This window comes from Diceros bicornis, chromosome 7, assembly GCF_020826845.1.
Source record: "Diceros bicornis minor isolate mBicDic1 chromosome 7, mDicBic1.mat.cur, whole genome shotgun sequence".
Classification (NCBI taxonomy): domain Eukaryota; kingdom Metazoa; phylum Chordata; class Mammalia; order Perissodactyla; family Rhinocerotidae; genus Diceros; species Diceros bicornis.
This window is the reverse complement of record NC_080746.1, coordinates 46711294-46735030: the sequence shown is the minus strand read 5'-3', so window position 1 is coordinate 46735030 and position 23737 is coordinate 46711294. Positions and strand designations below refer to the sequence as shown.

General features: G+C 43.0%; 1 protein-coding gene across 1 annotated transcript in view; it reads right to left on the bottom strand.

Annotated features, from left to right (window-relative positions):
* The window catches only part of SYTL2 (synaptotagmin like 2), a 107089-nt gene extending 86572 nt beyond the window's left edge, over positions 1-20517 (bottom strand). The window contains exon 1 of the mRNA XM_058545473.1: positions 20447-20517. The gene's annotated coding sequence lies outside the window, so the exon portion shown is untranslated. The remainder of the gene's footprint in view (positions 1-20446) is intronic.
* Positions 20518-23737: the final 3220 nt, after the last annotated feature.

Below are 23737 nucleotides of genomic sequence, written 5' to 3'. Positions count from 1 at the left end.
ATTACAAGGAAAGAAGGCAGAGAAGCACCATAATTCATTTGTCCAACAGTTATTTATTAAGTGACTACTACATGCCAAACACTGTGCTCTCTCTTTCATTCTAAATTCATCCGCATTTTAAGGACCGCCTCCCAGCAACTTCCTCTGACCCCTGGGTTCCCACACGTTAGAGATAAAGAACTGCTTGAGAATTCTTACTAGTCTGCTATTTAGGAAAACTGGGGTATGCCCTATGGTGCTGGCAGCTCTTGCCCCATCACAATTCCACAGCAAAAGAAAAAACCAAAGGACCTAGAAGCCACTTTAGGGTGAAGAGATGAAGTATGGTGTGGCAGAAGAAATGGTACATGTGAACAAATGTGTATCTTCCAAAACAAAGAACTCTCAGTAACTTTGAGAGCCAGAACTCTGGCTCACAGTGACTTCCAGAAACATATTCCACTCCTTTCTGGACTTCACTTGCACCTCTGCAGGAAGACAGTCATTTAACCTTCTAAATTAAAAAAAAAAATCCAGAAAGGAGAGCCCTCAGCTTTGCTGCGTAGAGCATTCGAGCATCTAGTCACAACTTTTGCAATGATTAGGATTGAGAGTAGAAGATTACAGGAAAACACCAAATTGCAAGCCTAGAGACACTGATTCAACCCCTGGCTATGCTACTTACTAGCTTTGTGGGCCTGGACTTATCATTCAAGCTGCCTCTGCCTCAGTTTTCTCATCTGTAGAATAAAGACTGGGATAGATGACCTCTACACATCTTTCCTCTTCTAAAGGTTGACCAGCCCTTTATCATCTAAGTTTTTACCATCTAATCTGCCATCTGTTCCTTCTTGCATTGTCCACTGTGGACACAGCAAACAGCTGTTTTCCAACACGCCCATAATAGCTCTTCAAATACATACTTGAAGACTCTTATGAGTACCCACTTCACTCCCTCTCCCTCGGCCTAAATCAAAGTCCTAGATGAAGTGTGATTAGCAAGATGTTGAGAGCAACTCATGTGAGGTCATATGCCTAAAATTTGAGCTTATAAGAAAGGGAATACATGCTGCAAATAGCTGTTTGCTTTCTCAACTTCTTGAAACAGAGAAAGACCCTTAACTCTCAACCTCATTCCCTGGGAATTCTACCAGCTGTTATAAGAATACAAAAGCTGCAAGAGAAGGGGATTAGTAACCTCGACATGCTAACAGTCTAGCTGAGATTGAACCTACACACAATATGTAGTTTATGAATTCTACAGGATAGATTATTATGTATTAAAAAATATTTTTTCATATATGTGCTAAATTAGAGTATATACCTAGTAAGAGTCAAAAGAAGCCAGAAGAACAAGGTCAGATAAGGGATATAGTCTGCCCAGGGAAAGCCTATTGTTCTGTAGAAGATTACACTCTGTGAATCACTGAAAAAGATATAGCTCACCAGGGAAACCATGACACCAACCCAGCCTCTAGCGGGGGGTGGTCCTCAAATTAGGGGTGACCATGAGTTCTACCAAAAGAGCTCAGTCAAAGCTACCCTTCTGGGATAGTTCAAAATGTGCTATCTGACAGGTCAGTGGAGGCAACTGACAGCCTAATGTCTTCTGCCTTTCTGTATTCTATTCCAACTCAGGGCTGCTCATTTCTCTCTTAACCTGTAGCTTAACTTTCTGGTCTATTTAATGCAAATCATCTCTGAATGGGGCTCCTATGAAATGTGTCACTTCAAGTACCTTGAAGTCTCCAAAAGGATGTTTTTTCCTCTTCAAACAAGTACCTTTTGGAAACAACAAACTAAAGAGTCAAAATGATTTCACAAGAGAAGTAATCATAAAAGCAAATTGTTTGTTAATAAACTGCCCCTCACTCCATGCCACCCAGATTCTTAGTTTCAGAGCTTTTATTATATCTTAATCACCAAAAACAAATACTTATAAGGAATGGAATAATTTGAGAATTGTTATTGATGAAATTCTGTGTTTTAGAGATGAGCAGTTTTCTTTTTTCTCTTCAGGGACTTTGAATTATAAACCTTCTCCAAGAGACAGACATGGAGAAGAGTTTCAGCCACCTCAAATTTTGATAACATCCATGAAATGTAAGCTGATATATCTCATAACTGATGTTTTATAAACCCGTCCTTAAAAATCAAGGGCATGCTCTCAACACTTTCTGTCATGGAAATTGTTCCAACAGGAAAATAAATAGGCCTTTCCATGGTTAAGGCCTCACAGCTGTCACATTATTTAGTTCTGCACAAATGAAAAATCCTATTACCAAAAAAAAGGCTGAAGAATCTGTGGCTGGAGTCTGGCAAGCAATTGCATTTCCACGTTTAGTCAGTATGCTCCCTCAACGCAAATATGAACCCTTCAAAGTATTTAATTAAAAATAACTATGTGGTCTGAAAAACTAGTCCAGCACAACTGGCAACATGTCAAAATGAGAAGTTATTGCTTTGCCATCTTTAATTAATGATACTAAGCAACTCATTAGAGAAAAAAGCTCACAGTGTCCCAATCCCCATGCTCCAATGACTCAAAAGTGCAGGTTTGAACTCTAAAGGACAGCAGAACAAGCAATAAAACCTCCCACTCATTCAAGGTCACAGATAGACTTTGATATCACAAAACTCAAAAGAATAGAAATTTCCAACTGGGTATCATATCTCTCCATGAACTGCTTCCCCAACGATGGAACTTGAATTTATAAAGTCTTCTCTGCCTGTGTGGACTTGATTTCTACTATTTGCCTGGTATTTGAAGGGAGAAAAAAATATCATTATATTGGGGGGATAATACAGAAATACTCAAACATGAATTCTCATTTCTTTCTGATAAAAATTTAAATATTTATTTGAGGCTTACATAGAAGTAAAAAAACAAAAAAACAGAATTTCCAGAAATTGCTCCAGGAATTCATGGAAAGTAGAGCCCTTCCTCTGCACTTTCTTCTTGATAAATAAAACTAAGAAATACAAATAACTACATGGCCTTTAAAAATGCCTAGGTTCCCTCAAATGATTTTTGACAAGGGTGCTAAGACCATTCAACAGGGAAAGGACAGTCTTTTCAACAAATAATCCTGGGAAAACTGGATATCCACATGTGAAAGAATGAAGTTGGACCCTTACCTAACACCATATACAAAAATTAACTCAAAATGGATCAAAGACCTAAATGTAAGACCTAAAATTATAAAACTCTTAGAAGAAAACATAGGCCCAAAGCTTCATGACATTGGAATTGGCAATGATTTCTCAGCTATGACAACAAAGGCACAGGCAACGAAAGAAAAAAACAGACAAATTGGAATTCATGAAAACTTAAAAAATTTGTACAGCAACATACACTACCAACAGAGTAAAAAGGCAACCCACAGAATGAGAGAAAGTATTTGAAAATCATATATCACTAATAAGGAGTTAATACCCAAAATATATAGAGAACTCCTAAAACTCAGCAACAAAAAAACCCAATTAAAAAAAGGACAAAAGACTTGAATACACATTTCTTCAAAGAAGATATACAAATTGCCAATAAGCACATGGAAAGATACTCAACATCACTAATCATTAGGGAAATGCAAATCAAAACTACAATGAGATACCACCTCACATCCATTATGGCGGCTACTAACAAAAAAGCAGAAAATAACAAATGTTGGCAAGGATGTGGAGAAATTGGAACTCTTGTGCACTGTTGATGGGAGTGTAAAATGGTACAGCCTCTGTGGACAACAGTGTGGTAGTTCCTCAAAAAATTAAAAATAGAATTACCATATGACCCAGTAATCCCACTTCTGGGTATATACTCAATAGATCTGAAAGCAGGTTCTGGAAGAGACATTTATACATCCATGTTCATAGCAGCACTATTCATAATAGCTAAAACATAGAAGCAATCCTAGTGTCCATTGATGGACGAGCGGATAAGCAAAATGTGGTGAATACATACAATGGAATATTATTGAGCCTTAAAAAGAAAGAAAATTTTGACAAATGCTATAACATGGACGAACCTTGAGGACGTTATACTAAGGGAAATAAGCCAGTCACAAAAAGAGAAACACTCTACGATTCCACTTAGAGTAGTCAAATCATAGAGACAGAAAGTGGAATGTGATTGCCAGGGGCTAGGGGTAGAACGGAATGGGGAATTATTGTTTAATCGGTGTAGAGTTTCAGTTTTATAAGATGAGAAGAGTTATGGAAAGAGACGGTGGTGATGGTTGCACAACACTGTGAATGTGTTTGATGCCACCATACACTTAGAAAAGCTTAAGACGATAAATTTTATGTTACGTGTATTTCACCACAATAAAAGAAATCGGGAGAAAAATGCCTAGGTTCCTACTCCTTATAATATCACTAAGGAGAGATTAAGTGACTGCTCTTTGGTATCTACATTTACATTTCAGAATTACCACTTACTATGTGACCTGGAGCAAGTTACTTAGCTTCTCTGTATTTCAGCTTCCCCATTGGTAAAATATCACTTAAAATTGTGATGTGAGGATTAGATGAGTTTGTATGTATAAAGCACTTAGTCTAGTATAGTAAACATCACTTGAGTATCAGCTGTTATAATTACTACCACCACTAAATCTATTCTCAGCATCCCAAACAAAATTGTAACCCACCAAGGAGAAACCATTTGCATTTCATTCTCTGAAATGATGATGGCCTGGCCCCAGGTTGGATACCTGATCTAAAAAATTAAATCTTCCCTTCCTCAGCCAAAGCACACTAATGGGAACTAGGGCGCAAGTCCCTCTGTCCTTTGGGCAGCAAAAGAGGTAAGATATTATTCCCAGTTGCATTCATTCACCAAATCTTAATTGTGTACCTAGTCTGTGCCAGACACTGTACCAGGTGCTGAATTTATTTGCTCACAGCCAGCACTTTCTCCTGTGCTCTCTGGAGCCCAAGGCCTTGTTTCCTCACTGAAGTGTGCTGATTATCTAAAAGAAATGTTATATAAAAACATTTCCCAAGATGAAACTAACAAGAATAGAAGAGGGCACCCTGAATTGTCCATTTCTCTTTTCCTCCCTATAGTTCTATTTTTAAAAAAACTCATCTACTTTCAAAATTAATAAAGCAGATTATTCCCAGATAAGTTTTTGCCCAAAATCTATCAGGAAGGAAGACTTCAGGCAAACTTGCTTTGAAATTGACAAAATGACAGAGCAGACCATCCCTGCCTTCCACGCCACCCCTGGACTGCAGCGCACTGCTGGGCGATGTGAATAGAGCTGGGAAGGCTGCCCTGTGAGGAGACCAATAGGACCCAGGAAAGGCAATACACAAGCACAGAGAATGTACATAAGCCATCACTGCCGAGGAAGGTTCCTCCTTCTCTAAAACTTCCAGCTAGGCACCAGAAGCTAAAACTTCTCAAAACTTAACATTTACTGAGGCCCAGCTAAGATTTAGCCACATGTAAAAGAGCTGATATGATGATTGGTAATAACCAATTTTATGAAGTCACACCATTGTGTTCTGGCAGGACAGTGTAAAAAAAGAGCCCTGACTTGGGAGTCAGACCTGGACCTGAATTCCAGGGTTACTACTTAACAGCTGTGTGACTCTGGGCACATATTTAACTCCTCTAACTTTCATTTTCCTTATCTATGTTATACAGCTTAAAACTCTGACCTTTGAAGATCTTTGTGAGGATTAAAGGAAATGATTCATGTTAAACACCTCGCTGATGTCTGACACAAAAGAAACTCAACATGAGTTGAGGATGTTGAGGATACCTTGCCCTCTCCTTATTGTCAGGCAGGAAAAATGTCCCAAGGAACTCAACTGCTGATTTAGAGGAATAATGAGAATGGATCCCAGGCAAATATTGCCCCTAGTCTTTCTAGCCTAGTTCTGAAAACTGATATTTTTAGGACTCTGACAGCACTTGAGATATTATGAAAAATCCAACCAAACCTCCTCCAATAGCTCTTTCTCACCCAAATTTTATAATGGGCAATCAAGAAGGCTTCAGCTTTAATCCTGCTGAGACCCATACACCTTCACAATGCCCATATACACACAGTCTTAAGAATTGGGCTCCTCTCTTATGTAAGGACCAATAACCTGAGTCTTTAACATCTCTGAAGTCTTAGCTAAAAAGAAAAAAAGGAATTGGCTCTGCATCTGTGGCATTTCGTGGTGTGCTGAGGGGGTCCCCAAGACCAGCCCCAGGTTTTTGATGGTTCACTAGGAGGACTCATAGGACACATACAGTCATACTCACAGCTATGATTTATTACAGTGAAAGGATACAAACCACAATCAGCAAAGAAAAAAGACAGATGGAGTGAAGTCTCAGGAAAACCAGGCATGAGCTTCCCACAGTCCTCTCCCAGTGGAGTCACACAGGACATGCAACAAGTTGTGACAACAAGTGTGAACTATTACCAACCAGGGAAGCTCATGAGAGATTCAGTGCGCAGGGTTTTTATTGGGGACTAGTCATGTAGACACCCCCTGCCTGGCATGAACCCAAGTTCCAGACTCCTAGAAGGAAGGCAGGTGATCAGCATAAACTACATCGTTTGCACAAACGGTTTAAGTACAGTGAGCTACTCTCATCATTTAGAGTGGTGGGAACCCTTCTGAAATCCAACTACCCAGATGCCAGTCAAGGACAAACCTTGCAAGCAGGCCTTTCTAAGGACAAACAGTCTCAGACTTGCTATGTTAATTCTTTTCTGCACACATGGAACAAAACCCAAATATCTAATTAATAACTGCCCAGTGACCACTGAATTCTTATAGCCAATCGATGTATTGAAATTCTTAAAAAAGATAGTGAATCTAACTCAGTGCTTCCAAATATATTCATTCAGCGTATTTGTACTGTGTCAGCCTGCTGGTCTCCAGGCATTACTAAAATAACAAGTTCCTTCAGTCCCTGCCCTCTAAGAACTTTCAGACCAATAGGGAAGATAAGATGAGGACATAAAGAGCAATAACACAAGGTGGTATGCGGTGCCGGCCATAAAAGAGGTACAGGCCAAACACTAAACTGGTTAGAGAAGGGAGAGGAAACTTCCTGCTGCGATGAACCAGGAAGATCTTGGTAAGAATTATCAGAGAGCTACAGTTTTAAGGACAGGTAGGATTTGAGGGTAAGTGACAGGGGGCGGGAAGTGCTCGACAAGTGGAATAAAAGTACCAGTCCAGGCACAGACAGGAAACTACATGAACAAAGCACGGAGGTTGCTAAAGGGAAAGGGGAATATGGGTTGATTGCAAATTTCATAGAAAAAGCTAGTGGGAAATAAGAATGTAAAACAGAGGCTAGGATCAGATCACTGAAGGTCTCAAATGTCAGACTGAGGAGATTGTCCTTTATGCAGTGGGTGATGGGGGAGCCTGTGTGTTTTATATTTTTACTTTTTAAATTATTCTACTTTAGCACAAATGAAGGAGAGGAGTCACTACAAGCAAAAGGGCCAGGGCTTTCACAGTAGACCTCACAAAATCTAAAGAAAGCCAGAAGTGCCAGAAGAGTTGAAATAGAAATGCCATTTGGGAACAACGTTGGGAAGGAAGCAGTAACAATGCTCCTCGGGAGACGCACAAATCAAAGAAGACTCAAAGTTCTTAAACCGAGTTAACTGGGGGATGAGTGCACTGAGCCAGAAATACCTGGAAGGGCAGCCAGGTTAAAGGTAGAAACTAGTAGCATGGCAGAAAATTCAGTGGACACATCTAGAACTCCGATGGAGAAGAGGAACCAGCGCTCAGGAGAGAGGCTGTGGCTGGAACTGTAAATATGGAAGTGGTCGCCAGCTTAGAGGCTCAGCTGTAGCAGTGGGGGTGACTGAACTTGCTAGGGAAAGAATGCAGTGAGAAAGCACAGAGAAAAGAGCAGATGACATTGTACCTGTCAACTGAAAAGAGAAAGAACAGTTAGGCTGGAAAATCAGAATAGTAGTGTGTCACAAAGCTGGGGAAAGAATTTCAGGAAAGAGAGAGTTGTCAACCTAGCCGGTTGCTGCAAGGAGTCGAGGCTGACCAGGGCAGAGAAAAAGGCAGTAGATCTGGCAGCTGGCATTCACCCGTGACTTTTGCCAATCAAAGACGGGGTGGGGCAGAAACTGTGTGTGAGGAAGAAGGTGAGATAAAGTTCTGGAGGCTGAGGGTAGGGGAAGTGGTATAAAGAAGATACCCATTCTTCAAAAGAGATGGTTGTGGAGAGACAGTGTCCGAGCAATGGTGACACTGACTGAGGAGTCAGTGACTGTGCTAGGAGCAGCCGCCTGCCTCTTCTCCCTCAGTGGGCAGAGACGGGGAGCAGCTCAGGAACAATCAAGGGTGCTCTTCACCACCCAAAAGGACAGTGACAATTGTGCAAAGCAGCTGGCTTCCTCAGCCGGCCATGGTGGCTAACGACAGAACTGGTTTGAAAACCAGACCCTGGTTTGAAAGTGTTGGAGTCCGTTTCTAGTAACAGGTGTGTGAACAGACACAGAAACAGGTGTATCCTGGTGCTCTGCAGGATAAAGCTGAAGCCTTCTTGATTGCCCACTATAAAATTTGGGTGAGAAAGAGCTATTGGAGAAGGTTTGGTTGGATTTTTCATAATATCTCAAGTACTGTCAGAGTCCTAAAAATATCTGAACCAGATGGTTCATTTCACTCCAGAATTAACCATTTCCAGGTCACTGTTGTTCTTCTTGAGGAGAAGAGAGCATCTCCCCAGTCAGAAGCCTACCTGCCTGGTGTCCACCAGGAGGCACAATATTTGTCCCCAGACACACAAACCCCTTGGTAACAGGCATTTTGGAGATGCCAAACACTATACATGGTAAGTCCACAGCCATGCATTTCTTTTGCCTCGAGCCAAAAGAACTTGGCTCTTGAGCTTGGCACACATAAACACACACACACAGACACACACACAAACAGACACACACACACACAGAAGTTCTCTCTAGACAGACTACCTTGGTTCAAATCCTGACTCTACCACTTATCAGCTTTATGATCTGAGACAAGTTACTTAACCTCTGTGCCTCTTTTCTCATCTGTAAAATGGGCTTAATAATAGTACCTATCTCATAAAGTTGTGAGGATTAAATGAGTTAATTCATGTACGTGCTAATTGTTAGCTATTATTATTATCTTATTTGAGTCTCACTACAATGCCATGAGATAAAGCCAGGCAATCATTATCGGCTCCATATTACTAATACGGAAACTGAGGGTCAGAGAGAAAACTCTTGCCCAATTTTCACACAGTGCAGGACACAAGGCAGGATTTTTTAAAAGTCCAGTCTCCTTAATGAGATGTACAAAGCTCTCCATGATCAGTCTGCTGCCTACCTTTCTGACCTCAGCTCCTACCAGCCTTGAACATGAACATGAAATGTGCCCACTACACTATTTCCTGCCCTTCTTAAATTTCTGATCCCTATTCATCCCTCAGATCTCCTCTCAAATGTCACCTCTTCCAGGAAGCCCTTGGCACCTGATCTCCCTTCCCTCTCACCACCCCACCTCCCTCCTCTATGCTCACATCTGACTATTAACAGTATATTGCATGGTAATTACAGAGGTCTGTCTTCTCCATTGAACTCGGAGCCTAAAACAATTTTTGGCACATTAAATACAGTGAACACTCAGTAAGTATTTGTTGAATAAATAAACTCTTGTCTCTAAATCTGATATTCTTCCCACTAGAGCATATTGCCCCTTTGATCAACAAATGTTCACTTTTTAATAACAGTTTAAAAAGAGTAGCAACAATTTCACCAAAGATCAACCAATCATACTGTACTTAAATATTAAATTAAACTTAAACTCTTGGTCATTCCACCCACAGGTAGTGAAGCACACAAACACATTCTTCAAAGACCTGACCATTCACACCACAGTTGGTCCCATCTTGGTGCCTTTGGTCTCAAAGGAAAGAGACCAAACCCAAATCCATCAAAGGATTCATCCAGTGAGAAGGATCTGGAGCTTAGCACATGAAGGAGAACAGATTCAAAGTTCTGTATTCCAAAGCCTAAGGCGACATGCGTCCAGGTGTTCAAAGCATATATCTTGCTCCCCCTGTGCCCTGCATGCCAGCCAAAGATTGCTTTCAGTTCCTGACTGCTCGGAGTGATCCTGAGGAAAGGTTACCAGAGAAGGGAAGACAGGAGCACATTCACTCCATCCTCACTTCCTCACACACCAAGCAAACACCTGTGCTCAGTTCCATGGTAGGGTCACATCTGTCCCTGGCAGAATGTGACAAGCAGAGCCACATCTCCTCCATACCCCTGGCTCCCAGCCACCACCCAGTTCACGAGGGGAAGCAAGTGATCTTCTCTACATCCAGGCACCTCTAGCAACCAAGGCTGATCTCCCTAGTGGCTCTCCCCAAGGAACTCCGAGTATATGCCAGGTTTTCCCTCTGGTCTGGATAAAGCAGACAACACTCGAGAGAACATAAACATAGACCTAGAAACACACAAACACACACTTGTGTGTACTTGTGTCTGACCCTGACTGCTTGGGGAAAAGGGCCACCTAGTTTCTTGCAATTTGCCCATAAATGATAGTTTTGTAGGCCAAGCCTCCATACTCCTCCCCCCAGGAAACCCAGAGACTGCTAACCACAGCAGTGCACACTGAGCACAAGAAACTCTACAAAGCTCTAACCAAATTCAGCATGCACTGGGTGTCAACTATCCCCAGAATCCTAGTCTCAATTCTGGAGACATGAGAAAGGGCCTAAAACATTTTTTCTGGGTCCAAGCCTCAACCATTTTGACAAAAGCAGACCTAGGCCCTTTATTGAAAAGTGGTAAATATGTCCAGCTCCAAAGCAGGGCATATTTATCTTATTGGAATAATTTGGCTCCAAGTGGTCCAGTCCATAAATTAGTATACGGAGTCACCATTTTCCTACACATATTTATCTTCCTGTAGAAATCTTGAATTAAATAGCAGCACCATCTCTACAAGTACCTTTTACAAAAGGCTTTAAAATATGTTATCTTGTCTGTACTCACAAGTCCAAACAAGTGTGCCTTCAATCAACCTCAAATCCATCTTCCATACTTTGGACAGTGTTACCATCCTAAAGAAAAATCTAGTTATTTCACTCATAATATTGAGATATTTCCATTAGTTCCTTGCAGCCTCCAAGGTAAAGGACAAGTTTTTAGCCTGGTTTCTCCTTTGGGCTTCAGCCCACCACATGAGCAGCACCTCCAGCCATAACTTAGCTGCCCTGTGTGCCAACTCAGCGGTCTCTTCCTGTTCCCTTAGTATCCCACGCCCTTCCTGCCTCCATGCCATTGAACATGAAAGTCCCTCAAACTCTCCTCTCTACCCCACCCCCTTCTTAACCTAGCAAACTCCTACTGGGCCATGGTTCTACCTCATCTGTCACTCTCCAACTTGCCCTGGCAGTAGTTCTCTTTGCAATCTCACAATAAGCTATACGTATTCTAGTAGAACATTTACTGCATTATATTGTAAGTATTACTTTACCATTGTTGCCATTATTATGGGCGTTTTCTTGTTCTTTTTTTAATCCCAGAATCTGGTTGTCAACCTAATGATTAGATGAAAATCCAATAAAATAGTGGGGCTAATATCAGCAACTCCCATTTTCTATAGGTGGAAACTGAAGCATCTGTAAAATTACAGGACTTGGTGAAGTGCAGTTGGAAAATGGCAAAGCTTGTACTGTGAGAACTCTCAAGAGCCAACAGAGGAAGCTGAGAGAAAGAGAGGAAAGGAAGGAGAGATAAGGAAGGGAAGGGAACTGACACTTACTGGACAGCTGCTCTGTGCAAGGTGCAATGTTAGGCACTTTCATATATTCATTATCTTATTTATTCCTTAGAGCCACCTTGTGAGAGAGAGGTCACGAAAGGAATTTTTTCAGAAAAGGAAACTGAGACTCAGAGAAGTTAAGTTACTTGTTCAATCACACAACTAGTAAGTGGAGCCAAGGTTTAAACACAAGATCGTCTGACTCCAAAGCCAAGTCACTCTGCTACAAAGTGGCCTCTATAGGAAACATGGGCTTCCAGACTCACCTCGCCCATGGACACAAGCCAGAAACACCTTCCTTACTATAGCCCCTCCCCCATCACCTTGCCAGCCATTGTGCTGCATAAAACTCTGGTTTCTGACTTCTGCACCTCACAACCATCTGTCACTAACTATCAGATAGCAAGGCGTCCCTAGGATTCTAGCAAGAACATAGTGACTGCATTTGCAGAAAGGTGGTACGATGCTATTTCAAAAAGACTCAAGGGTGCATGTTATAAAAAAGAGTAAAAAAGTGTCGTATTTAAGTGGTCTGAGTCAGGCAACATAAAGAATTCTTCAATTTTAATAAATCCCCACATCAAGTACAATATGAAGACCTACTTTGCTTTTACTCAAGTTCTTCAATATAGTCCCTCACATTTATTAAGTTGTGATATCCCAAAAGAAGATGCAATTGGGGTCTTCCAGAACTAAAACATAAAGAAAAGATGACTTCCCAGTTCTCTAGAGTCATATTTCAGTTACTCCTTCCAGGAAGCAGCTGACTCCTCAGGCCATGGTGTGCTGGGGGAACCAGATTTTTTCCCTGAAAGACTTATATCAAGTCCGACACTACTATCTCTATGGTAAAAGAAATGTCCCAGGTTTGGGGGACAGTCCCAGTTTCAAATATAATAATCTGTTATGAGACTCATGCCAAACAATATGTCTTAACATAGGATTCAGTAAATGTGAATATAACATCCTTCCTCTAAAGGTGAATATAACATCCTTCCTCTAAAGAACCCCCCAAAAGAGGCAATACTGGGTAGTGGAAACAGCACAGGCTTTGAGTCAAGCTAAGTAACCTGAGTTCAACTGTTTTGCCATTTACTAACTGTGTGACCTTGGGCAAAGTACTACTTAACTTCTCTGTGCTTCCATTTCCTTGTTGGTAAAATGGATAATTATCATCTAGTTCATAGAGTTGTCCTTCCAATTAGATGAACACTGACCCAGCAAGGGACACATAGTACGTACTCAACAGACAGTAGGCATTCTTTTTATGATCATGTTCTTGTTATTATCCATAGCATCACTAAAAGGAACGGAAAAGAAAGACAATTTTGCTCTTCTAAGTAAAGGACCATAGATAACGTGATTTACCTAATGTAAACAGAACTATTACTTTACTTTCTAAGATACAAACTTCAGTTACTACATTACAGGGCAGTATTGATACTGAAATAGGGCACTAAGTTGCTGACTCATCATTTTGTAGTCCAGGGTTATCACCAGATATTCCCTGCAATACTTAAACTTAATTAATTATTTCTCTCTCTAGGTAATAAAATCTCCTGAATTTCATGCAACAAGCCCATTTTCAAGTATTATCTTGTGTGATCAAAACACTTGCCAAGGGACCAGCCCCATGGCATAGCGGTTAAGAGCGCACACTCCACTGCTGGCGGCCCAGGTTCGGATCCTGGGTGCATACCAACACACCGCTTGTCAGGCCACGCTGTGGCAGCGTCCCATATAAAGTGGAGGAAGATGGGCACGGATGTTAGCCCAGGGCCAGTCTTCCTCAGCAAAAAGAGGAGGATTGGCATGGATGTTCGCTCAGGGCTGATCGTCCTCAAAAAAAAAAAAAAAAACACTTGCCAAGCTATGCATCCTCATTCTGCATCTAGAACTGTTTTCAGCTTCCTCCTCCCCTGAATAATAGAGTGAAATGCTAGTAGGGCACAGGGAGATACTTGGTGTGTGAATGTGACTTTCTCATACTTCATAGACAAATGAGAGGAACACTTTTGCTTGGAAAGATTATCCTCTGATGATCCAAAACATGGGCTCTGCAGTCATATTGCCTAGGTTCAAATCCCTGTTCCTCCCCTTATTAGCTACGTCATCTTTGGCAACTTATTTAACTTATCCATGCCTTAATTTCTTCATCATCAAATGGGAAAAATAATAATACCAAAAATAGTATCAGTAATAGATTATTGTGAGAATTAAATAAATGGATGTAGGTACAGTGCTTAGAAGATTGCCTGGTACATAGTAACTGCTCAATAAATGTCACATATCATCAGCATCATTCACTTGCCTCACAGGGTTGAAAAAAGCAGGGTGAAGCAACCAGATATAATATAATATATTATACTAGCAACAAAAGACATACCAGATCAGATAAAAATACTTCTAAAACAATTAAGAAAGATGAATGCTACATAACCAATTACTACTCCCATGTGCCATCACTGCAGTAGACTCATAGTATTTTCAGACTGAATGACTATGGTTTCAACTGTTCACCAGTCACCCTGAATATGTGTCACATAGAAACTGTAGTTAAATCAGCAATGGTACCAGATAGGTATGAGGTGGTGAGTCCTTGGCTCATGAGTCTTTGGCCAACCACCCAGCAACTGCATCTCAATCTGTTTTTGCTGGTTTTCATTACATACATGACCTCATTTAATCCTCTGAATACCCTTGTGAGGCAGGTATGATACACTGAGGAAACAACACGCTATGGTGATAGTTGCAGACGTGGGGGTAGAAAGGTCTCAGGATGCACTCCCTAAACATGTCCCAAGATGGCAGACCTGAAACAACCCCAGAATCCATTCTAAATAAAAACCAAAGAATTAAATTTAAAACCCAGACCCCTCACTTCTAAAACTCAAATGACTAGTCTAAAACCAGCAGTGGTAAAGAATCTGCCCTAAAGAATCTAACATGCCACAGTTCAGTTTTCCTCCCAATGTAGATCGCAGGCAGAAGGGGCGGGAGTGGCTGAGGCACAGATCTGACTTGAGTGACTTGGCGTGGTCTGGGATCCAGCCCAGGCCCTCAGCCTCACGGCCCTGTGTTTTAATCAACTGACTCAGCCAGTGGCAGGAGAGCCCAGGCGCCTGTGGCGATGACTAATGGCAGCACAAAACATCTGTCTAATCAGAAGTTAATGGCGTCAGTTCTGTCAAGACTTACAGTAAAACAATGCCTCTGCAAGGGAAAAAAATGTCTATGCATCCAGAAGTTAAGCAATGTCTTTCTTTCTCCCCCTAACATGGAATGAAAATTTGTGAAACTGTTTACTGGGTCTTATACCCTCCCAAAATATTTATTGGTGCATTTATAGAAAGATGACTTATCTAAGAATAATAAATCAAATGTATTTCTAGTAGCAGCTGTGAATTGTCTAGAAAGTGTGACATTAGGAAGTGCTTTTATTTTGGCCTCCTTTTATTGCTATCATCATTATGTGGGATAAGATATAGGAAAGTGATTTTGTAAGTTTAAGTACTTCACATATGTAAAGAAGTCATTGCAATTATCTGAGGGCATCGCACCACATTTCAAAGATTTCATTTCAGAAGAGTGATTCATCCATTCTTTCATTTGTTCATTTACTAACCATTTAAAAATACTTTACTAAGCACCCATTGAGTGCCAGGCAATGTGGAGGCAGAACTAAACCAGACAGTCCCAGCCCTTGGGGGCTCAATCTTTTCCCAAATTGGTCTTTTCATCTCTATCGTATTCCAACCACATCTGGCTCCTCTCCTCTCTCCTCTCTCCCGTCTCCCTCTCCGACCCTCCTTCTCTGTCCCTCCCTCTGCTGAGACCACTCAAAAATGTTCTTTTCCCACATCCTGCAAAAGTCCTAGCACAAGGCCAAGTTCCCAGTGGGCACTAAGGAAAAATACTGTATTTACTGATTTAAGAGGTGAGGACTTAGTGACACACATGGCTTTTACCGTAAATAACCTGTTTTCATTATACTTGTCACCTTACCTTCCCAAAAGTTGCCTGAAAGCAGTTCTCCCCTCCCAAGAATCTGAGGAGGTTCTAGATTAATAGTAACAAACAGATGAGTGGAAACAACTCTCCTCTTAATGTCCAATGGATCATGTCTTCTGCACGAAGGCAATCAGCTGAGGAGTCCCTTAGAAAATCATGAAGGGGCACAGAAACCTCGACACAACAGGAAGTCAGAACATTTTCTGACACCTGATTCATCTGGCGGGGTAATTCTCTACCAAACTTCTATTTGGTAGACGTGAATGGAAAATAACCCAGAATCATAGATTTTTAAGACTGGAAGGGACCTCATCTGGTCCAAATCCCTCATTTTATAGATAAAGAACTAAGGCTCAGGGAGAGGATATGACTAAACTCAGATTTCCCAGCTGGTCTTTGGGGCACGAGTAGAAGCAGAGCCACCTGCCTCCCAAGGCAGGGCCCATTCCTCTCCCCAGAGCTGCCAGGAGCCGGGTGCCTGCCTGTGAGCAGCCCTGGAGGCAGTGGCTGCTGGTACTCAGCCAGGCCCCCACAGGTACACCACCTTTCCAGTTGCTTTCATTGCTTCCTCCTTGCATGCCTCTGTCTTGCTTAAGCCCGCAGGAGCTCTGGGACTCCCTGGGCAAATGAAAGGCTCTCTTGAATGGCAAGCCTGCTTTTAATCTACAAAATGGGACGATTTTCTGTCCTTTTCTTCTGTGCAGGATCGTGATGAAGATGAAAGAGATGCTAGCCATCAAGGAATCCTATATTCTTTGAAGAAAAATTAAAGTAGGGATCCAACAGGGCGTTGCACCATAATTAAATCCTGCTAATGTTAAGCCCAAGAGTTAGATACCAGCATTTTATAAAGACTGACAATGCTTTTGATCTTTCCACATTTAAATTTTTTTTTGAAAGCATACACACTTACATACAATTCAAATAACAAACAATAACACCTGACACTTGGTCCTCATAGGGACTCTGATGGGGAAAGTAGAGTAGGTGTCATTGTCCCCAATTTGTGGAAGGGAAAACCGACTCAGAGAAGCTACCTGTCACACAAATGCAATGTTGGAGCAATGACCTTGTCTAAGGATCTCGCCTCCTCACTGTGCAATTTAGCTTCAGAATTTTCTGCTCATATTTGCACATTAAAAACACTGAAGAGCTACCTTCTCTGCTACATTTGAGACATTTAAGACACTTTGAGTCAGTTAACAAGGAGCACAGCTTGACCCCGCAACTTCAGCAGCAGACCTCACAACAGGCGCTTCTCTCTGATGGAAACTAAATGACATATGGGAACTACGGGGGGTGAACTTTGGGGTTCACAAACATGATTAACCTTTATGACATTTTTAATTATTCATAATTTATTTTCTACATTCTTTCAAAAACAATCTGAGATAGCTCTTAGCTCTGACAATAATTCAATCAAAAGTAAGGGTTGTATTCATTTGTTCATTTTTTTAAAAAATTTACTCATACAGACACAGAGAGAAAGATTTGGAAGGCTATATCCCAAGTTTTGTCTTAGTTATTTCTGACTATAGATGTATTGATTCTTATTATTATTATTGTTATTATTATTAATGCTAATCTGTACTTTATCTTCTTCTACAATGAATATTTATAACTTCAGTAATAAGAAAACAAACAATAATCTCACTTATATGTAGAATCTAAAAAAAGCTGAATTCATAGAAACAGAGTAGAATGGTGGCTGCCAGAGGCTAGGGGTGGGGGAAATGGGGAGATGTTGGTCAAAGGGTACAAACTTCAGTTATAAGATAAATAAGTTCTGAGGATCTAATATACAGCATGGTGACTATAATTAACAATACTGTATTATATACTTGAAAGTTGCTAAGAGAATAAATCTTAAATGTTCTAACTACAAAAAAAATAGTAGCAATATATACGTGTATCAAATCATCATGTACACCTTAGACTTACACAATATTATATGTCAATTATATCTAAATAAAATTGGCTGGGGGAGAAAAAAATAAAAATTATTTTTATTTTTAAAACATATTCTTCATTCTGAAAAATGGGAAAAGAGGTTATTTCCACAGGGGTTTGAGAAGCTCTATTACTGTGAACCAAGTGAAGAGAAAATGCTAACAGTTCTCTAAGCCTCCAGATCAGAACCTCTGCTCTGCTTCTCCATTTAAGTATTCTCAGCCGCCAAGAATATAAAACAATATGCCAGGACATCCATTTTACACCAATATTTTGGGGAAAAAACTTTTTTATATGTATTTAAACCAAACTTGACATATGAAATCAAATGAAAAATTGCATAAATCCTTAAAACAATTTTCAAGCATGCTGGGGCCAATCTGAATGATACCCCAACCCCCAGGAACACTTGTCAGTCTTCTTTGCTACTGGGAACTCGTCTATGGAGAAGTTTGGGAAGCCCTAAGGCAAATAGTACCACCTTATTCTCTCTCCTTTTTGAGAAAGCAGCAACCTCATTAATAATGTTGCTTTTCCTGTTTAAAAAAAAAAAAAGTCAAATTTTTCTGCATCTACTATATCTTTAAAATTCTGCATAAAACAGGTGGCAGCAAACATATTACCAGGGAAATCTGGAAGCCCACAGGGGTGTAGGTCACCCTACCTCCCTCGTCTAAGGGGAGAATTGCCTGACCTGGTGTCCTGGGTTCTGAGGCTGGTGGAGCCTGGGCCACCCCTGGACCACCTCACATTTCTGTAGGACAGCAGACCACTACACACAAGGTGCCAATTCATTCATTCCACAAACGTTGATTGAGCAAAGCCTGAGAAAGGCCTCTTAGGGGACAGTGGAATCATTCACAAGCCAACGGTCAAATCTAACGGATCAGATGTGGACAATCCATCTTTCATTAGACCTCAAACCACCTCTAGGATAAAGCAAACAGGGCCCCTGCCCCACCCACTCACCAGCAGCTGGGCGGGATCAGGCAGGCGTTCCAGAACAGGAGTGCTGCTTGAGAGAAGCTAAGGATTCCCACCAGGAGGACTGAAACTCCTGCACCATAAATGACAGAACACCTCTAAAACGCTTTGAACAGTGCCTGGCACCTAGTGAGAACTCAATAATAGCCATTTTTGCTGTTACTATTCCAGCTTGCCCTTATTCAAGGAGCACCAAAAAAAGTGGAAAGAACACAGGTTCTAGAATCAGAGGCACTGGATTTGAATCCCAGCTATGCCACTTACTAGCCGTTTGACTAAGGGAAGCAATTTTTCCAGGCCTCAGTTTCTCATTTGTAAAATGGGGTAAATGACAGTATACCATCCCTTATGTGGCTTTGTGAGAATGAAGGACATATTATATGCAAAGAAGAGTGTCTGGCCCATAAGTGCCCACTAAGACTGTCAATATTGCTACTGCCCTGCCCCCTTCCCCACTGCTCTTTATGGTCCTGGAATCTGATTTCACCTGCATACCACACCAAGGGGCAGAAGAACTACAGGGGTGAGGGATGGGGAGGGGAGGGAACTGCTGAGGACCTTCCACAGAAACCCATCAATGTTTTCAGCTCCTTTCAACCATCCTCCTCTCTTTGGCTGTTCCATCCCACTGACAGCTGGGACCACCATTCCCTAGCTGGGAATTGCTGCCAAGAAAGGGACAGGATGCGGGACAGCAGTTTGAATTCATCCCACCTTCCAGTGTTTGTCTGTCTGTCTCTCTGAAGCCCCACTGGGCTTCCTCTGTACATCCCTGCCAGGCTCTATGGGTCAGGAGGCTGACTATGATTCATAGTCTTTTCTTATCTAGGCTTCCATCTCAACCCAGATCCCAAAGCTCTGGAGGCTGCTGGTCACAAACCAGCACTAAATGAAAATAAGGACTTTTCATAAGACAGGAAGTGGAGCCCCTCAAAGTCAAAGGGGATTTATAAAGGGAGAAGGGAGGAAAGGGAAGAGGGAGGAGGTAGGATGGGTGCAGAGAGAGAGGCCCACTTCCTACATGCTTCCGAGACAGGAGCCCTCTGTCTTAGCCGCTGAAACAGTTGGTTTTCCACTTTGAAAGATGATAAATCCCATTCCTGTGATTTATAACTTACCGCGGGACGAGGTCTGGGTGTAGGAAGAGAATTCCAAAACAAATCTGCTTATTTTCCAAGCAGAAATCATCAACCCGCAACTCCCCCTTCCCAACATCCCACCTAACGCCCTACCTTACTTCACCTGACCCATTCGGGGACAGTTACTCCGCAGCAGCCAGAATCCGCCAGCAGCCAGCCCCAAGCCCAGGGCCCGTCCTCAAAAGCCCTAGGAAACTCGAGATCCCAGCAGAACCCCCGCCGACCTGGACACCTCGGCTTCCTGGAGACTCGGCCCCCTGGGCAGCGGAGCTGGCTCTTAAGTGGGTGGGAAATTGAGGACGGCAGCTTGCCGGGCGCCAAAGCGCAGGTCACGTTTTAGAACTCACAAGATTCAAAAGCATCATTCAATACCAACTCCCTCATTGAACAGAGGAGGAAACAGAGACCCAGAGAGAAAGAGAAAGTTGCCCGAGGTAACACAGCGAGCGGGCAGAGAAGTCGAGACTAGAACCCGGGCGCTTTGCTTGAGTCGCAGCCGGGCAGGGAGCGCGTCTCGCCGCCTCCCGTGTCCTCTTGCCCGCAGACCCAGGTCGCGGGGTGCAAAGCCCGCAACCCCGAGCGCAGCGCATTACCTTCCTCGGGACTGGGCGCTGCGAGCCTGCTCTCCCCGCGCGGGGCGCCGGCGGCTCTGCCCCGCTCTCTCGCCTGACAGCCCAGGTGTCGCCCGGCCGCTGTCAGCGCAGGGCGGCGTGTGCGGGCTCCCCCCGCGGGCGGCGGGCGGGGACGCAGGGGCCGCTCCCCGGCGCGCGGGCCAATGGCGCTGCGCCCGCGCCCGCCCTCGGCGCCCGCGGGCTCCAGCCCTCTCCCTGCCGTTCTCCCACTCTTCCTCGCCCCCTCCTGGTTCTTCTCTCCCCCTTGGCTCTCCCCTCCTGGCCTCCTTCTCAAGTGTACCTTGCTCCCAGACAACTTTTTTCCTGTGCAGATAAAGAATGCAGCAGTTATTTTTTGACTACTGTGCGTTACGGGGCCTTGGAGCCCGAGAACGCGGAGCACGACGACCCCTCCACTCAGACAGCGGGGTCAGCCACCGCGCGGGGAAAGGGATGCAGAGTGGTATGGAGTCTCGTGAGCGGAGCAAGATGCTTTAACCGCGGGGGTCACGTCAGTTTACTCACACCTGAAATAGATAAAAATGCCTCCCAGGTTGTGGAAGGGATTAAGTGAGGTGATGGTTTAAAAGTATCTAATACAATAATACCTGGATAAATGGTGAGTGCGATGAGTACGGTCTGAGCCACCCTGTGGGTGTGCAATGAGGTACACTGCTGGAAGGTGCTGGCTGGTGGACAGGCAGGCACACCTATAAATACAATATTGTGTCATTGCCAATTAAAAAAAGTTACGCACGATGGGGCCAGCCTAGGCAAACTTCCGAAACTGGTTAACCTTAAGGTCTCCTCCTTACCATCTCCTCAGTTACTGTTGCCCATCCAACTGACGGTGGCCCAGGTCTGCCTTGGTTTCTTCCAAAGATCTTCCAAATGCTGATCCCCAAGGGCCTCATTCAGTGGTGGGTGCAGAACTGCTAACCTGGCCTAGGAATCCTTGCACCGGTGTTAATGTGTGTATTCTGGCTTTCACCCAAGCTTTGAGAGTCTAGTGTGTCCCTGTGCTGGGTGAGCACTCGGGATGCAAAAGAGGATTAAGCCACTCGCCTTGCCTTTGAAGAGACAAATATGTAAATAATTTCAATTCAGGGTAATAACTGCTATAATAGGTGTACAAAGTGTGATAGAATCACACACACACTGGGAGAGGAGGGCAATCAAAGCTTAAATAAGGTGTGACCAAGATAAGTCTTGAAGAAGGGCTCTAACTTAGGTCAGATGGAAGCAGGAGAGAACAGGGGATGCAGAGAGGCAGGTGAAGACATGGAGATGCCTGTCATATGTAAGGGCTATTGCACAGGGTGTGTGAGAGGGAGGCAAAGATGAAGCTTAGGAAGTAGGTAGACAGATGCAAGAGGAGTAGCCATGCCTGCCTTGCTTGGGGAAGCGAGCTTGATCCTGCTGGTGATGGCTGCTGCAGAATGATTTAAGCAGAGGAGTGGCATGACCTCATTTGCTTTTGGTACCTCGCCTTCAGTATTGACTATGCCTGCCTTGGTTATCTCCTTCCTGCCCCTCTAGCCTGGAGGGCAGGCACTGGATCTTGCTCACCTGTGGGGGCCTTGTATCACCTGGTACAGGGCTTTGAAGAAACTCAAAGCTCGCTACTCCCAGTGTTACTCCTCCCTAGGAAACAAACAGAAACTCCTAACTGCTAGGGAGGGTCTAAGGATTCTCACTGCAGGCTCTGGGGCAGGCAGGTGGGCGAGAAATTTTGAGGCAATGTCTCACTGGGGGCCCTCATCTTATCCAAAGAGGTCGTATGGCTAAGAGGTTAGAAGCTAGAGCTCTGAGGTCAAATGGCCAAGGTTCAAATCCTGGCCCCATCATTTTCTAGCAGGACCTGAGGCCAGTTACTTAACCTTTCTGTACCTCAGTTTGCTCATTTGTTAAAGAGACGATAATAATGCTCCTCTCCGAGGCTACTGTGAAGGTTAAAATGAGAAAGTGCATGTGTTTAGCAGAGGGCCTTGCACATAGAGAATACTGAATAAATCTCTGTAAACATGATCATATCAAGTCAGCAGTGGTTTGTTCCTCTTAACCAATGGTAGATTGCCACTCTTCAAAATGGTTTTCATATTTCACAGAATTCTCTGTTGACATTGAAGGGAAGGGCATAGGGATAGTTCAGTGCAGCGGTTGAATGTACACACTTTGGTGCATGTCCCGACTCTACCACTGGCCTCCACCGCTGAACCAGCTGGGTGACTTTGGACTAGTCACTTAACCTCTTTAGGCCTCTGTTCCTCTTCTATAAAATAGAGATAGTAATATGACCTGCCCCGTGTAAGGGAGATGCTATAATACACATAGCACATTGCCTGGCCCAAGGTAAGATCTCAATAAATGTTAGCTAATAGTAAGATCATGGTTAGAAGAAAGGCCTTATACTTTTTGGAAAGGGAGAAGTAATCTAACAGAAGTGCATTGGAAGGGGGAAGTATAATCCTGGAAAACTAAACCTAAATGCAAAGATTGGTATTGGATTTGTGAAAACTGGGACAGGAGTAGAAGTCAGCTTGGAAACCTGAAGGTGGAGCATGGGCCTGGAGGAGTTTTCTAGTTGGTCATGGGTTATTTAAATTTGGAACCCCTGTCCAAACAAAGATAAAATTCTTGCAACTCAGTGGAACTAAAATAAAATGGAGTGTTGTTTGCAGGGTTGTGTATGCCTGCTCTCTGAGCTGTCCTCCTGGAATGGTGGAATGCCATAAGCCTGTTGCTTTCAAAGGAGAATCTAGGATTTAACCCCTAACACCATCCAGCTGTGACTTTGTAGAGCCACAGGCACATTACCAAGTTGTTTAATCAACTAGTTAGTAGGTAAATATTTATTTGTGGGATAGGCTAGGTGTGGTTTCTTCAGATTTGAAATATCCCCTCCTCTATTTCTGACCCAAGAAATCCTTCTCATGCATCAAGGCCTGGGATAAATGTCACGAGATTCTGCCCTCCTAGGTTGAATGAATTAATGCTTCTAACCCCTCCGACTCCCATGGTGTATTCCTCAAGCCTTTTCCTTGGCATTGATTTCATTCTGTCTTTAGAGTTAGTTGTCTCAGGATATGCCACTACCCACCAGTGTTAAAGCTTACCCAATTCAGGGACCTCTTTTTGCTCTTTGTTTTTCTTCTCACCACCTCCATCCCTCCTCTGACCCCTCTGTACCCCCAATGACTTATACGCCACAGGCACTCAATAAATGCTTGTTAAATTGCATTGGCAGCCAGGTCTTTTATAGTACACATGTTG